Source organism: Taudactylus pleione, unplaced genomic scaffold, assembly GCF_031769625.1.
Source record: "Taudactylus pleione unplaced genomic scaffold, aTauple2 ptg000136l, whole genome shotgun sequence".
Classification (NCBI taxonomy): domain Eukaryota; kingdom Metazoa; phylum Chordata; class Amphibia; order Anura; family Myobatrachidae; genus Taudactylus; species Taudactylus pleione.
The window spans coordinates 1151402-1168201 of NW_028284538.1; the positions used below are offsets into that span (position 1 = coordinate 1151402).

General features: G+C 39.3%; 1 protein-coding gene across 3 annotated transcripts in view; it reads left to right on the top strand.

Moving 5' to 3' along the window:
- The window catches only part of PTPRCAP (protein tyrosine phosphatase receptor type C associated protein), a 95569-nt gene that overhangs the window by 48797 nt on the left and 29972 nt on the right, over positions 1-16800 (top strand). For 2 of the 3 annotated variants that reach the window (XR_015878479.1, XM_088473483.1), the window contains exon 1: positions 15846-15945. The exons of the other annotated variant lie outside the window; for it this stretch is intronic. The gene's annotated coding sequence lies outside the window, so the exon portion shown is untranslated. Of the gene's footprint in view, positions 1-15845; positions 15946-16800 lie in introns of those variants that run through there. 3 annotated transcript variants of the gene reach the window in all.

A 16800-nucleotide genomic window follows, 5' to 3' on the forward strand; every position in this document is an offset into this window, starting at 1 on the left:
TATGACAATTAATATCTATCGATGCTATCGTCCTTTGTCTAAGAGCAACGTGACTGGCATGCTACTGCGTGCTGGGGCGAATTCCACACACACACATACACAGATGCACCTATGCGAATTCAACACACAGACGCACAAATGCGAACGCATACATATAAAATGGTTCCCACACATTATAGATACTAACTAGAGTTATTAAAGGTATTATGTGTTAATAAATATGATGTAAGATGTATATAAAAGAGATCTAAGGTTCAGAATACAATAGACATGTCATGTTTGGTATCATACTTAATCGCTCTTTATTTGCAGACATCCGTTTCTATTGGCAAAGAAGTCGCATCATGCGTCCGCTAGGTATGGATGATAGGGAGTTATTGAGTAGAATGCTATTTCTTGTATGCAGTGTTGTAGCCAGTTTTAACCAGTTGTTTGGTGGGAAGATACACAATGTGACCGTTGGAAGACTGATCCATACCCCTGATGACACTGTATGAACTGACCAATGACCAGATTGACCAGAAGCAAGAACCAATGAAAACCTGCCAACTTGTCTCCTTTGTTATCTCTGTAACCTGTACTGTATGTGCTTGTGCACTGGCTGCAGTATATAGACATCTTCTTTGCGACCACAGACTTCAGGACTGAATGACTGTATACTGGGACCAGTGTGCGTGCGTATGTATCGGCTGTACTTATTGTATAATTATTGCTTTTTACTCTAATTGTTAAACTTCTACCATGTTACACTTTTTACATAAAATAACTTTTTGTGCTTTGGAACCACACGACTAGATTGGAAAGCAATCATTTTTCCTTAGTGACTAAACGGCATTCATAGCCCCCTCCTGGGAAATTCCGGGTCTGACCCGGAGGTTGGAACAGGGTTCCAATCCGTATCAAACCCAAAATTTCCCCGGCGCCGATCCAGGATATTCCTGCAGAGACCCGGCTTTTCCGGGGTTGAATGCTGCCCGTCCGATGCAATATCTGCAAGATAAAATGTCGGCTGCATCGGGCGGTGTATGCCCAGCCGCGGCCGACAGACACATATGCTTCTGCTCCACGGGAGGTTTCTGTCCTCCCTGAGCTCGCCTTAGGACACCTGCGTTACGGTTTGAAAGTAATGGGGAAATGTCTCCTTCCCCGGGGGTGGAGTGCAGATATCGGGGCCAATACACTATAAGACATCTCACAGTGTATGTGTTAAGGCTCAGGTCAGACAATAGGGTATTAGGACCTTATTCCATTTTGTGGACGGCCGCACTGACATCATCAGTGTTGTCAGTGGGGAGCTTCCTGCTCCATCAGAGCAGGAAGCTTCCTGGGGCTTACGAGTGCCCAGACCCAACCTTAGGGTCTGGTCGTAAGCCCCGATGGTCGCGATGGTGATCACAATCGCGACCATCAACCTGGTCGGTCGTTAAGCTGTGGGTGGTAACCCACAGCTTAACGATCGACAAGGAGGTGGCTGTTTAGGATGCAAGCGGCCGCCCTGATTCTGTGCAACGTCTTGCATCTAATGACCGCCTCTGAATGAGGTCCTTAGTCCCGCTACGGCCTTGACTTGATGTGGCCATGTAACAGCCTTGAGGGCTGAAGACGACTGGTTGGCTGTGGCCTGTGGCCCAGTAGGATGAGGTGCGGCCTTTGGGCCGGTAGCAGCTTCGAGGGCTGGAGGTGAGTGGTTGGCTGTGGCCTGTGGGCCAGTAGGATGAGATGTGGTCTTTGGGCCGGTAACAGCTCAGGCTGGTTGCGGCCTGAGGGTCAGTAGGAGGAGATGCGGCCTCTGGGCTGAGTAGCAGCCTTGAGGGCTGGAGAACCTTGGCCATATGCGGCCTTTGGGGCCGTGGTATCAGTCATTGAATGGAGTTGCAGCCTTTGGGCTGTGAAGCAGCCTCCAGGCTGTGTAGCAGCCTTTAGGGCTGAAGGACTTGGCAAGGAGGAGCTGAGATGCACTAGTACCGCCAGGATGACACCAGCGGCTGTACACAAGGTTGCGTACTCTGGACGCTGAAGTGCGCTAGTGCCGCCAGGATGACACCAGCAATTGTACACAAGGTTGCGTACTCTGGATGCTGAAGTGCGCTTAGTGCCGCCGGGATGACACCAGCGGTTGTACACAAGATTGTGTACTCAGGACGCTGAACAGCACTTAGTGCCGCCGGTATGACACCAGCGGTTGTACATGAGGTTGCGTACTCGGGATGCTGAACGTGGCATATGCCGTCTGGATGGCACAAGCGGCAGGAGACAGGAATACAGACCGTGCCACCTAGATGACACAAGCGACTGGTAGTACGAATGCGGACTGTGCCGCCTAGATTACTCAAACGGCAGGAACATTGAGGCTGATTAGACACAGGTAACTCGACTGAAAACAGGAGACCACACTGGAACCAGAAACACATGGAACGCTATCACCGGCATCGGAGCAGCGTTCCCAGGAGAAGGTCATGGAATCTGATGGGTTGCTATGGGCAACATCTCCACTTCTAAAAACTCTCACTTTAGCAAATTTACCCCTATGTCTCACTTCACTTAGCGGTGCGGCTCACTGTGGCAGCGGGTGTAGTGCAGGCTGACTATAGATTCCAATAAATTTCCTTCTGACTGCGGATCCTAACACTGAAGTGTGAAGCTGGGCATCCACTATACAATTTTCTGTAAGATATCTGTCCAATCTGGCTGGTTGGAATGAAAACCTGGTAATGTATGGGAGCAAATGACAGTCGATCATATGGTTTTAAACACTGAAAAAAGGACAAAAAAATGTGTTCAACTTGGTTAAATTTGTGTGTTTTAACCAATTTGTCTGAACAACCATTTTTGGCTATTTCCAGTGTTTGTGAGCAAATGGACGATTGTCATTTGTTCCCATACATTACCCGGTTTTCATTCCAATCAGCCAGATTGGACAGATATCTGACAGAAAATTGTATAGTGGGTGGCCAGCTTAAGCTGTCACGAGACTAAAGGGCTCAGTATTGTGGCCAAAATGACACTGCTGTAGGATAGTGTTCAATGGCTGTCTAACTGCCATCTGAAGACACTGCTATAGGATGCTTGGTATTTCTGTGTACTTTCAGTCTTACCTGCCCCCTCGCGCATATATTTGAATATGGTTTGGTGCCGAATGATGCGATTCTTGAAGAATCTAGTAATTAAGCCCCGTCCCGGGACTCCCGATCTTTGTGAAAATTCTTCTCATTCTGCCCACTTTACTAGGAAGTGGGCAGGAATGCGATAGAAGTGCCTACTCTATCATGGGTGCGAGGGGTTACCTGAAAAAATCGTGAGCCTCCTGCGACTTCCGGGAGAGTAGGCATGTATGAGTAAATGTAGCTTACATGGCTTCCCACAATTAGTCACTTTGCGTCTGTCTCAGACTCAGACCCATGATGTGAATAAGCCCCTTGTCTGTATAGCAAATGCTGGCCTGGCCCCCACTTCCAATATGGCCAGCCTGATGTACTGAATACCAATGGCAAGTTGTGCCAGGGTTAAAGTTATAAGTAATAATTGTCACAGTGGTTATCTAAAATTATAGGGAACACATATGATAAAAAAGAAAAATTAAGTATTCCTATATGTACGGAAATGTTTCAGGAAATTGACAGTTGCACGCCAATGTACACAATTACAAATAAACATAATCAAAATAGAAAATTATCAAAAATGCTTACCCCTCTCTCCCTGGGAATGCACAGTGACAGGAGGATCACCTGCCACTGTACGTAGAAGGGGTGTGGTATAAGAGATAGACAGAGACAAAAGGTCGATATGCAAGAACGACGACAGGGTGAAAAATGGTTGACGCATGCTTTTTTCTAACCCTAATCTTCACCCTAAACCTAACACTAACTCTCCCCTTTGTGCCTGACCCTAACCGTCCCTCCTAGTGCCTAACCCTAACCCTCCGGTAAGTGCCAAACCCGAACCATCGGGGTAAATGTCTATCCCTAACAAAATAAAAATGTAAATAAATGTGTCGTCCATTTTTGCGTCAACCAGGTTTTTTGTGACAATCTTTGTACTCTGTCGACCATTTGTAACTGTCGACCTTCTTACATGTCAATCTTTAGTGTGTCGACATTTTGCCCCTGTCGACCTATTGACTGCCTAACATCTGATGTCTATCTAGACATTGTCAACCTTTTTACTGTCTATCTATAGTCCAGAACGCACGTAGAAGATACCAAGAGGTATTGCACAAAGAATTGTGAATCTGCGTTTGTATGGCCGGCGACAGAGTAGCTATGAATCTTTCCCACATCTTGAAAAACCTCTCAGTTTTGGCCTCTTTTTCCAGTGTAACCACCACCCATTTCATACAAAAAAGATAAAACAACTTTGTTTTAAAAAGAGAGATAGCTGAGGGTTCAGGGTGTATCCACTCCTGTAGGATCGATTTACAAGCTGCCACACTGACCGCCAACAGCGGCCGTCCGTCAGCAGCCGTCTGTTTCCTTTTTGAGTACCTAAGAGTACATGGGAGAATACCAAACAGTGCCCACTCTGGAGTCAGGGGCAAATAGTTTACCAAGTGTTCTTGAGAATAATTGCGGACTTGTAGCCAAAATCAGGGAATTATTGGACAGGACCACAAGCAATGGAGTAGATCAGCTTGGGGTAAACCACATTTAAAGCAATTATGGAGTTATTGAAAGCCCAATGAGGAACCTTCTATGTGGTGGTAAATACGATCTATGTAATATATTAATTAACATCTCTGTGTACATGGAGGCTGAAAGTAACTGACAAGACCTAGGGGTAAATTTACTAAGATGGCATACTTTGTATGGAGGATCTAGCCCGCACTATACGACTCAACTCTGACATCTCAAGCTTTATAGTTGGGAATAAAGAATATAAATTGGCATTATTCGTCGATGATTTACTGCCGATTTTATCAAACCCAGTCATCTCGATCCCCAACCTCACGGCTGAATTCAATAGATTTGGCCTACTATCAAATTTTAAGGTGAATTACTCAAAATCTGTGGCTGTTAATCTGTCAACTATTCCCCACTCTGTTTCTATGCTGAAACAGTCCTTTGATTTGCCTGGCATCCATCTAGTTTGAAATATCTAAGGGTGGTCCTAAATACTGACCTATCCCGTCTCTTCACGGATAATTTTTCCCCTCTACTTCAAAATCTTAGACTAGAACTTGGGGAATGGCGACGCAAACATTTTTCATGGTTCAGTGAAGAATCAGTATAGTGAAAATTAATATTCTCCCAAGGGTGCTCTACTTATTACAGGCTCTTCCTATTCATATACCAAAAAAGTGGTTTCTTGACCTCCATAGACTGGTGAGAGATTTTGTGTGGGGAGGAGGAAGACCCCGTTTTAAACATGACATTCTGTTTCGACAAAAACATTTAGGGGGATTTCAACTCTCTCATTTCCCTACATACTACGATGCCATGCTTGGTAGGATACTTAACTGGTTTAGATTAGAGGAAGGTAAGCAGTGGGTCATCTTGGAAAATCATTCCCTTCCAACGTCAATATCTATATATACTTAGTTGTCCAAAGTTTCCATTATAACTCATCCCAATATTGGCCCTACATTGACAAGGTGGAATAAGTTACGGAGACAGCCCTGGATCTCCTACCTGTTCTCGCCTCTGACTCCAATGTTTGAAAACCCTGACTTTCCTCCAGGTACATTAACAACTAGTTTTAAAGTTTGGTTTCAGCTGGGAGTGACGCGTGTAGGCCAGCTGGTGGGAAGTACAGGTGTTTTGCCCTTTTGTGAATTGCAGACAGCATGGCCCTTGCCAAACTCTGAGGTTTGGCATTACCTACAGTTAGAACATTTTGCCCAGTGCAGTGATCTACGAGTGGCTGGTGGTAGACCTTTGACCGCCTTTGAGGAAATGTGTCTGGCGTTTGCCCGCCCGACGCACTTCCTCTCCAAAGGCTATAAACTTCTGATGGAGAACACTTTCTCAACCCTGCCTAAATTTACGGGTGATTGGGAACATGAACTGCAACTCCAATTAAATCCGAAGTACTGGCAGAAGGTTTTTGTCACTACCTTCTCATGTTCCGTCAGTTACTCCGTAATAGAAACCCAATGTAAGGTCCTGTCTCGTTGGGATCGCTGCCCCCTAACTTTGGCGAAAATGTTCCCCAACATGTCTAACAGCTGTTGGAGATGCGATCAAGAGATAGGTTCTCCACTACATATATATACTACTCAATTATAAAACCCTTCTGGAAGAAAGTTTTCTCCCTATGTGATATACTTTTAGGCAGAGGTACACCTACCGATCCCTCCTTTTGGTTGTTGAACCTAGTTCCCACTTCTATAGCGCCTTATAAAAAGTCTCTACTTATGCATCTTTTTTTTTTTTTCAATATATTTTATTCAATTTTCCACTTTATAATACAAATACATATATCATCACATACATATAACAATTACAAACCTATAAAATTCCAAATATCTTATACATTTTCATCTCATTCCCCTTCCCCTTTCTTTCATCTCTCACTCTTTCCAATTTCTTCCCTTTTCTTTATGGATATCACAAACTCATCATAATTTTTCCATTTCATTCCTAATTCTCTAGTCTAAGAAAAACATACCAATTTGTTGATTCAAAAAGCCTCAATATTGTTTCTTGTGTGGCTCCATCCAAAGTATTTATATATGGTCCCCATTTCTTATAAAATCTCTTTCCCCCCTTTTCTAAATCTGCTCCTACTTGTTGTCTTTCTAAGTACAATATTTGTAGAAGCCTCACTGTTACATTCTCTATCGTTGGGGTCGTCCTTTCTATCCACTTTATTAATATAATTTTTTTTGCCACTGTTACAATAATTGAGAGTATAGGTTCTAAATGTTTATCTTTTAACTCTGAGTTCCAGGCATTGAAATTTGCAAATAAGAATGCTATTGGGTCTAGCTTCAAATTATTTTAAATATTCTATTCAGGAATCCTATTAATTTATTCCAAAATCTCAGAATTTTTGGGCAATACCAAAAATGATGTATAAACACTGCGTTCTGTGCCCGACATTTCGGGCATATTCCTTTTTCTTCTTTTACCATATATTTACGCTACCCCTGTGATATACAGTATATGCTCTATGTATCGTTCGAATATGCGTTTCTTGCAATTGTGCTGAATATACATTTTTCAATACCTACCCCATATTTCCGATAAGGTCTTCTACATTAGTTATTGTCATTATATCTCTTGCCCAACTCTCTATCATTTTTTCCCACATCTTCTCTTTGTTTAAGTTTACTATCTCCCAATATAAATTTCTTATCTTATATTTTTCTACCTTCATCTTTAACAATAGCTTTAATACAATATTCGTTTCTACTGTTTCTTCTCTAACTTTTGTCATTGATCGAATATAATCTCTCAGTTGTAAATACATATAAAATTGTTTATTTCCTATACCCTTTTCCCTCACTAATTCCTGAAATGACATTATCTCACCCCCCGGATCAAATACATCTCTAATTTTACTAATTCCTTTAGTCCTCCATTCTCTGAACTGAGCATTCTCCATTGCTGCCTCAAAATCTGGGTTTCCCCATATCTATATATATTTAGTAAATCTTGGATTCCCTTTTATTCGTTTATTTATATCCCACCATGATTGGTGTGTATCCTTAACTATCATATTTGTCCCAAGATGCCTTGGAAGAATTTTCCTTGGAGTATGAAGTAATGCACTCAATGCATACGGTTCAACCATTTCCTGCTCTATTTTGATATTCGTATATTCTTTTCTCTCCAGTAACTAATCTATTATATATCTAAAATGCACCGCCTTAGTAAAAGCCATAATATCTGGTATTGCCAAGCCTCCTTCTTGTCTTTTCATTTTTAGTTTATCTATAGATATACGTGCTTTCTTCCCCTTCCACAGAAATTCTGAAAACATTTTCATACAAAAATTTACATCTGATTTTGTCATCTTTATTGGGAGCATTTGTATAACATATGCTAAATTTTGTTTTTATAACAGCTGTTTTACCCAATAATGATAGCGGCATATCCTACCAGTTTTTTAATTTTGTTTTTATTTTGTTAATTACTAACCCATAATTTGCTTTATATATCTTACTTATTGGATGTGCGATATATATACCTAGGTATTTTATTTTATTTGCTATTACTTGAAATGAAGCAATATCTTTTAATATTTTAGGAGTAATTGAAAATGTATTCAGTGGGAGAAGCTCTGATTTTATTGTATTAATTCTAAATCCTGTAAAACTACCAAATATATTTATTTCATGTAACACTATTGGAATAGATCTGCTTGGATTTGTTATAAATATAATCATATCGTCCGCAAACATTGCTAGTTTTAGCTCTGTTCGTTTAATTTTAATACCTTGGAAATCTCTATTATTCCGAAGGGCTACAGCTAGTGGTTCAGTTGCTACTGCGAACAATAGTGGTGACATCGGGCACCCTTGACGTGTCCCTCTGCCTATTTGGATCTCCCCAGACATAAATCCATTACAAATAATCCTAGAGGCTGAATCTTTATAAAGCGTGGACAGTATATTTACAAATTCTTGTGGGAATCCAAACTTGTTCAACGTTGTATATAAGTGATCCCACGCTATTAAATCGAAGGCCTTTTCGGCATCTAGTGATATTATAAAATGTGGGTTTTTTTCCCCCTTGTCCTGTATATACTGGCCCACTGTTATTATTTTCCTTACATTACTGACTGAATGCCTTCCTCGTATAAATCCTGTCTGATCTTCTTCTACTACCTTGGGGAGTATTATCTTCATTGTTCCTAGAAAAAGTAACCCCCCTGACGAAGCCATAGGTAAAATGCGCGTCTGCTTGATAGCAGGGAGCCTCCGGAGTGCACGAGGGGACTGCCGCTTTCTGGACCCACCGCCGCAATACACACACAGGTATCTGTCCTGTCTTTTTTTCTAGGGACATCCGGTGCTGCACCACTTCATTTACTGTTCCCACTGTGCTGTCTTTGACAACAGTGGGGTGAGGTGCGCTCATTGCAGATACCGGCGCTGTCTCTCCTTTACCTCTCACATAGTGCTGTAGATGCTAATACCATACTTCACAGCAACCTATAGCAACCATTTACTTTTACCCTTCAGACAAACGGAGTTGGTTCCAAATACTGCCTCTACTCATTGTCACTGATAATTTTGCTGGAGATCTCTTTACTCCCCTGGTCTTCCGCCAATTATAAATCAAGCCTGGGTGGATAAACGAGGAAATTAGAGTTTATTCTCCACTATACATTTTCATACCCTCATGGTATATGTGGAGAGTCCGCTCATATCCCATTCAATACTCCGGTACATGGGATACAGAAGCCACTCATCCCCTTACCTCAAGTGAGTGGTATCTTATATTTTCATATATGACGGACACTGCATTAACCACTTATGTGTTCTGTTGATTACTTATTATTTGCTCTATATTGCACTGTGTTTTAAGGGGTCACTATCATTCAGACCCTTGTGTGGATCTCTGTGTATTAACCTCATATGGTGTGCATAATTACACACACTAATACCTGGTTATCATCATTTTGCATAATCGTGTCTTATTTAAAGTAATTGATATCTATTATCTTATCTACGACTGTATTTTGTTTTTTACACAAAGGGACCTATTTGATGGATTCTCATTCCATGCACATATATACACGTATATGATTTATTCACAATTTTGTTATCTCATTCACAGTGAGAGAGTCAATGCTTGCCTAATTATATTTATTGTGCTTGATTTTGAACCACCTCTTATTTTTCTTGTGTGTTACATGTTTATTAGTACCAGTCAATATTGCTGATAGGGTTACTAATACTTATATAGCGGTGTTTTGGTCCAGTTCTTATTTCAGGATCTATCTGTTGATTTATTTTACTTTCAAATATAATATATTCACCTATCCAATTACATTCAGCAAGGATAACAACATATATTAATCACTAATTATAGTCCATCTGAAATCCATTTTCTTCATGCTGTTTATGCTCTCTTATATCTAATTGTTGCATTACTTTACCAGTTCATACAGGATAGTATTTGACTACCCTCTCCTGTAAACAATGGATTTTTATTCCTAAATGTGTTTTATGTTGTGTCATGTCTTGTTAGTCCTTGTCTTATGACATATATTAAAAGTAAAGTTTTAACCTACCTAGGCAGATTTTGTGCCCCGACACTAGAGAGTACTTTTCTTTTCCCCATATAATTCTAGGTTTTTACCAGGTTTTGGGATGATTCTGATGGTAGCATCACTAAAATATTTAGGTATAGACCCCTGTATTATTATTATATTAAATACTTCTACCAATAGTTCTGCAATTTTGGTATTTAATAATTTACAATACTCCCCCGGTAGACCATCTGGTCCCGGGGCCTTCTCTGTTTTCAGGCCTGATATAATTTTTTGTACTTCTATTTTGGTTATTGGGGCACAGAAATTTCTTGCTATTTCTTCCTCTACTTGCGGTAATTTTATTTTATCCCAGAAATCTTTCTTTGCTTCCTCATTTACTTCTTGTTTCGTATATAAATCTTTGTAGAAGTTTCTAAACTCCTCTACTATTTCTTCTCCATTTTTTGCATACGTATCATCTGACTTCCGCACATTAGTTACTACTGATATTTGTTTAGATCCTCTAAGTAGATTAGACATCAATTTTCCAGTTTTATTTCCAAATGCATGAAATCTATACTGTCTATTAAATGCATATTTCTCTCCCTTCTTTTCTAGCATTTCCTCAAAATGTATTTTCGCCTCCTTGTACTTCCGTTTGGCATTTTGTGCCAAATCTGTTTTATATTTTTGATATGTTTCTGTTAATGTACTTTGTGTCTGTTTATATAAATTTGTTAATTGTTTCTGTCTACTCGCTACATATTCTATAATATTTCCTCTAATTACTGCTTTGGATGCTTGCCAATAATTTAGCGGATCTTCCTCTTTAGTTTGTCTGTTATTATTTTCAAACTCATCCCAAAATTCTTCTATCGATTTTCTGAAATGTAATGATTGCAACATATATGTCGGGAATCTCCATTGTCTGACTCTACCCTTATCTTTTTTAGTTGCAATCTGTATCCACATTAGTGAATGATCTGAAATACACCCGGTTCGATTTCTGTTTTTACTACCTTAGTAATCCAAACATCTGACAAAAAAATATAGTCGATCCGGGATAAGGTGCCATGTGCTGCAGATATACATGTGTATTCTTTATCTAATGGATGATGGGCTCTCCAGATATCGATTAATTTCAACTGCTTCATAAAATATTGTATCCCCTTTTTTGGTAGTTCCTTCCTACTTCTATTTGTAGAATTAGTATCCATATAAATATTAATAATTAAATTAAAATCTCCTCCCACTATTAAAGGTAACGGCATGTATGGATATAACTTTGTTACTATCTGTTTAAAAAAAAATTTTGAATAAGAATTAGGGGCATACAGATTACATATCACCATTTTACTTTGTTCTATATTGCATTTTATTATAAGATATCTTCCCTCTGGGTCTATTATAGAAGCTTCCACCTCTATCTGTATCCCTTTTTTTGCTAAAATCAGCACTCCTCTAGATCTTGTATTAAATGGTGCAGCCGCTATCACTTTCCAACCCATTATATTAAGCTTTTTCTATTTCTGGGGGCATCAAGTGGATTTCCTGTAACAAAACTAAATCTAAATACATTTTTTTTAGGTAAATTAATATTTTTTTCCTTTTAATCGGGGAGTTAATTCCTCCTACATTCCATGTTCCAATTTTAATTACTTCTGTTATTTTCCTATTTTATTGTTAGCTGAATATCTTAGACTTTTACTGAGTTTGTCCTTTTCCCTTCCTTTATATTTTACATTTTCTATCCCATTCACTCTAATTCTTTCCCATACTCTCCCCCCCCCCTTTCTTTCTCACATTTGTCCCACAACATTCTTTGGGCGTTTTCTTAGCTCAAAGATATTCTTTTATCAGTCGACTTCCTAGTTATTTTCACTTCAACTTATCTCTGCTTAATAGCTCTTTACTTTCCACAGTCTTTTTATGTTGTATTTCCCATTCCCGTTGCTTCTTATCTCTTTTCTTCCCCCCCCTGCTCTTCCTCTCCCTTCCTCTATGTGTTCTAATTCCTCTCCCCTTGTTATAAGACCTCAAATTCCCTTTATTTCTCCTCTCCCCCTCCCCATTCCCCCTTGCTGAGTTATCCTATATCTTTATAATCATATCACCTATTAATTATATATGTATATTACTCTTTTCCGAATGCTATTCCCATCTATATAAAAAAGAAAAGAAAAACACATAGCTTCATTTAGCAAAGTCCCATTTCCCCCTGTGATTTTTCCACTCTATTTTCATCAATGTTGTTTTAAAATTTTCCCTTATTTCTCATTTTCAATTTATTATCTGTCATCAAATCTATTGAATATAATACTCTGTTGTTAGAATTAACTCACAGTATTTCACTAAAATTATAATCTCATTGTAATCAATCACATCAAATCTAAGCAATACAGCCCTCTATAACACATATTTTTGTATCAAGTGTTTCTTATAATCGTCAAAATAAATAAATAAATAATAATTAAAAAATAAAATAAATAAATATATACACATATATATATATACATACACACACATACATATATACATATACATACATATACACACATAAACATAACAATCGTGACCCTATTGTGTATTCATTTTTCAAAATCTTAAAAAAAACATTCCAACCGTGTCATACTTAAAAAAAAAAAAAATAATAAACCTTCATTTAACAAAGTCCAATTTTCCTCCTGATTTTCCACTCTATTTTCATCAATATTGTTTTGACATTTTCCCCTTATTTCTTATTTTCAATTTATTATTTTTCATCAAACCTATTTCATACATTCTGTTGTTAACATTGACCCGCAGTGTTTCACTACAATTATAATCTCATTATATTCAACCACATCAAATCTAGACAATACAACACTCTATAATACATATTTTGTATCAAGTGTTTCTTATAATCACAAAAAATATACATACATATATATATACATTAATACACACATATATATATATATATATATATATATATATATATATATAACGTGAATCTATTGTGTATTCCAACCGTGTCATACTTTGAGGAAGAAAAGAAAAAAAACATTTTTGTATCAAGTGTTTCTTATAATCACAAAAAATATATATACATATATATACATGTATATATACATACACATATATATATAAATAAAAAACGTGAATCTATTGTGTATGAGTCTTTCAAAGATTTCCCTTTTTTTTTCTCTTTTCTTAAAAAAAAAAATAAGAGAAGGAAATTAATTACAATCACAAATGCTGAAAAACAACAAAAAAACAAAACATATCGACACTGTTTACTTTATGGGACAGGATTAGAGAAAATAATTCTGCATCTGTCTTACTTTCATATTTTAATGTCTAACACAAAAAAAAAAAAAACAGAGGGGAGAGATGGGTGAGAGGGATGAGGTATTTGCATAGTCTATTTAAACATATCTATTTGTGTCTTATATTACTATGTCAATACTTTGACATTTGCATATATGTTTCTGCCTCTGTAACTGTCATAAAGTCTTTGAAGGTATCTCCTTCATATATTCTAAGCCGTGCTGGGTATAATAAGGAGAATTTCCAACCCTCCTTGAATAATTTTGTACATATTGGTGAGAAAGCTTTCCGCTGCCTTCCTAGTTCTGGTGTGTAATCTTGGAAAATTATTAGCTTGATATCATTCCACATAATGTCTCTAATTTTCCTGCATGCATTCCAGATCATTTCTTTGTGGAGATAATTTAAACATCTGAATACTACTATTCTTGGATTCCTTTCCTCATATCCTCGCAGGGGTCCCACCCTGTGGGCCCTCTCTATTATTAGATCTGTACAGCCTTCCTGAATCTTCAGTAACTCTGGGAGCGTTGACTTCACAAAATCATGTAGCGCTGATCCTTTAATTGACTCTGGTAGTCCTTTTATTCTTAAATTATTTAGTCTTGCTATATTTTCTAAATCATCCAGTTTTGCTTTTCAGATTTTTGTAAATTAACTGTGTTTGCCTTTATTTGTATAGTTTCTTGAAAATTTTCGCCACTCCTTTGCTCTACCAAGAGTAGCCTTTGATTAATCTGATTCATTTGGTCTCTTATTTCATTGAAGGCTTGTTGTACTAATATGCTTTGTTCTTTGGCTTGCTCTTTTAACAGGGGAGTTACTGTTTCTTTAATAGCTTGTACAATATCTGCGTATGCTAAGGGCGAAGCACTCTCTGTACTTTCTGGTGATGCGGGGGTCGAACTGGGCGCCATACTGATATCCATTCGCCCTGATTTTTGTGTTTTATCCCCCATCTGAGGAGAGTTTATGCTACCCAGTTTTGGTATAGCTACTGCTTTCCCTTTTTCCATTTTGGTTTTTTGCTGTTTCCCCGGCATTGAAGGGGTCAGGTATTTTTCCATATACTTATGTTAGCCTTAACACCAGCTTAATTTCACCTCTATCGCTAGTTTTATGCTGTTATAGCTATATATTCTTTGTTTTTTAACTGCTGGTGGATCTATAATTGGTAGGAGCTATAAATTCAATTTCTGTTCCCTCCAACCAGCTTAGTTTGTCCTTTTCCACAAACAAAAAAATCTGTAGGAAGAGAGGAGCAATTCTATTAACTTAGCTTTAGAATTTATATATGCTTTTACTCCATCTTTGTCGCTTGGCTCAAGGTCAGGCACCATCAGCTAGCTCAGCACATATCAGCCCTCTCCATGCACTGAATGGATGCCGCATATCAATTCCTCTTCTCCGGGACCGGAACAGCTGCGGCGGTGGGGTTGCCCAACCTCCCGACCACCAGCGGGACACTTCAGCCCGCAGGTGGAACAGCGTGGCAGTGCCTAAAAAACGGGACTGTCCCGCTGAAATCGGGATGGTTGGGAGAGGTGCGCCCTCTATGGGGTGGCGCCCCTGTTCAACTGCACTGGTTGAACGTGTCTCGAGCTGGCCCTGATAGCACGCAATTCCATCGACACACTCTCCCTGATCTTTGTCTTCAGGAAAATGCCCTGTTACATTCCAGTCGTGCCCCTTCAGTCGCAAGTGGTCAAACTTGTCGCAATTATCTGACCATATTCAGGGCCCCATTTATGAACATACCTTATTACCAGCAATATATTTAGTTTAGCATTACAGTGATACTAACAAATCTGCTACTGGTATTCACTATTACTCACCTCTCCAGCGAGGTCCAGCGACTATCTTCCTCCTCACCAGCATCTTCAGCTCTGTTGCTGGCAGCCTACCGCTTCCAGCGACAGATTTCTGTGTCAGGCACATGCTCCTGACACTCACCCGGTGGGGACCCGGCAGTGCCTGGAAGGCTTTGCTGAAGCCGGAAAGGCTGCTGCTGGGACCTCATTGTCGGAATCTAAAGCTAGCGAGAACGATACGGTGACAAACAGCGGTCATCTTAGATTACAGCTGTTTGTTAAATATTGAAAGGATAACATAAACCCTTAGTATTTGTGCTGCAAAGTCATAATGAGCGATTGCACTATAAGTATTTGTGCACCCAAATCCAGGCCGTCATTGGTTCTGACTGCTTTGTGCCATTGAGCAAAAAGTGATGAAAGCATGGGAAGTTCTCTACACATCTTGTTCCTGAATGGTATCTGGGCATGCTCATCCTCCATTGTCTCTGTAAACAGATGCACCTCAGCCCCTCAAATATCCTGTCACTCGTCTGCTTCTCTCAAGCCTCTCGGGCGCGGTCTGAAAGCAAAAACCCACAGGAAGTATATAACAAAATGAGTGCAAGAAGCAGCCAAAAGTAACTTGCAGAGAGAAGACACGACAGAGCTGGAGGAAAATACTGTTTGCTATTCGGAGTCACTGGTCAGTGCCTTGTCCCTTATATTGTTTCTTATTATCGCACTTCTGTCTTATTTCTGGCTCCTATAGCAGCTGGGTGCTCTGTAAAGTTCTCTGTGCATCCTGCTACCAAAACAGGTCTCTCTCTCTTCTTTTGCTACGCTCTCTGTTCTCTTTTTATTTTGTTTATTTTTAACTTCCTGGTGGTATACAGAGCAGTTGTTCTTTAACCATGACTCATAAAACAGACATTTGTAAAAGTTTAGTACATCTGAGAAAGAAAAGGCTGTTCTATAATATATAGTGCTGCCGATATACAGTAATGCAGCATGGGAGTCTGAGAAATACCACCTAACATGCCCACTGCTGGCCTGCATCAGTAACAATTGTGGTGCATAGCCCAGTGTGCACTGGAAGCATACACATGGTAATCTGGGTAACTTGTGTGTTTGTGGTGCAAACAATGGGTATGTATGCAGCAGACTGTCACTGCAATGATGTGCCTAATTTATATACATTCATAATGGTACAGTGGAAGCATGAAGTATGTATTTCTGGGCAGACCTGCAAATGTCTGCCATGGGTATCCTTGTATTTCTGTTACTGGGTATTCATGCCAGTGTCTACTATATTTGTCTATGCCTCTGTGTTTGTCACTATGTGTTTATGTGTTGCATTACAGGTAGATGCATCAATGTTATTGTAAAGGCATGTATTTATTTCTGTGTGCAACAGTGAAAATGTGTTAATGTTATGTTCCACCAAATACAGATGTCTGTTAGCAGTGTTCTGAACAGTATCCTAGGCAAGATTTTAGCTGGTGCCCCTTTAACACATTGGTTGCTGGTGCAGACACGTGGTATTACTGCTGGGAAAGGT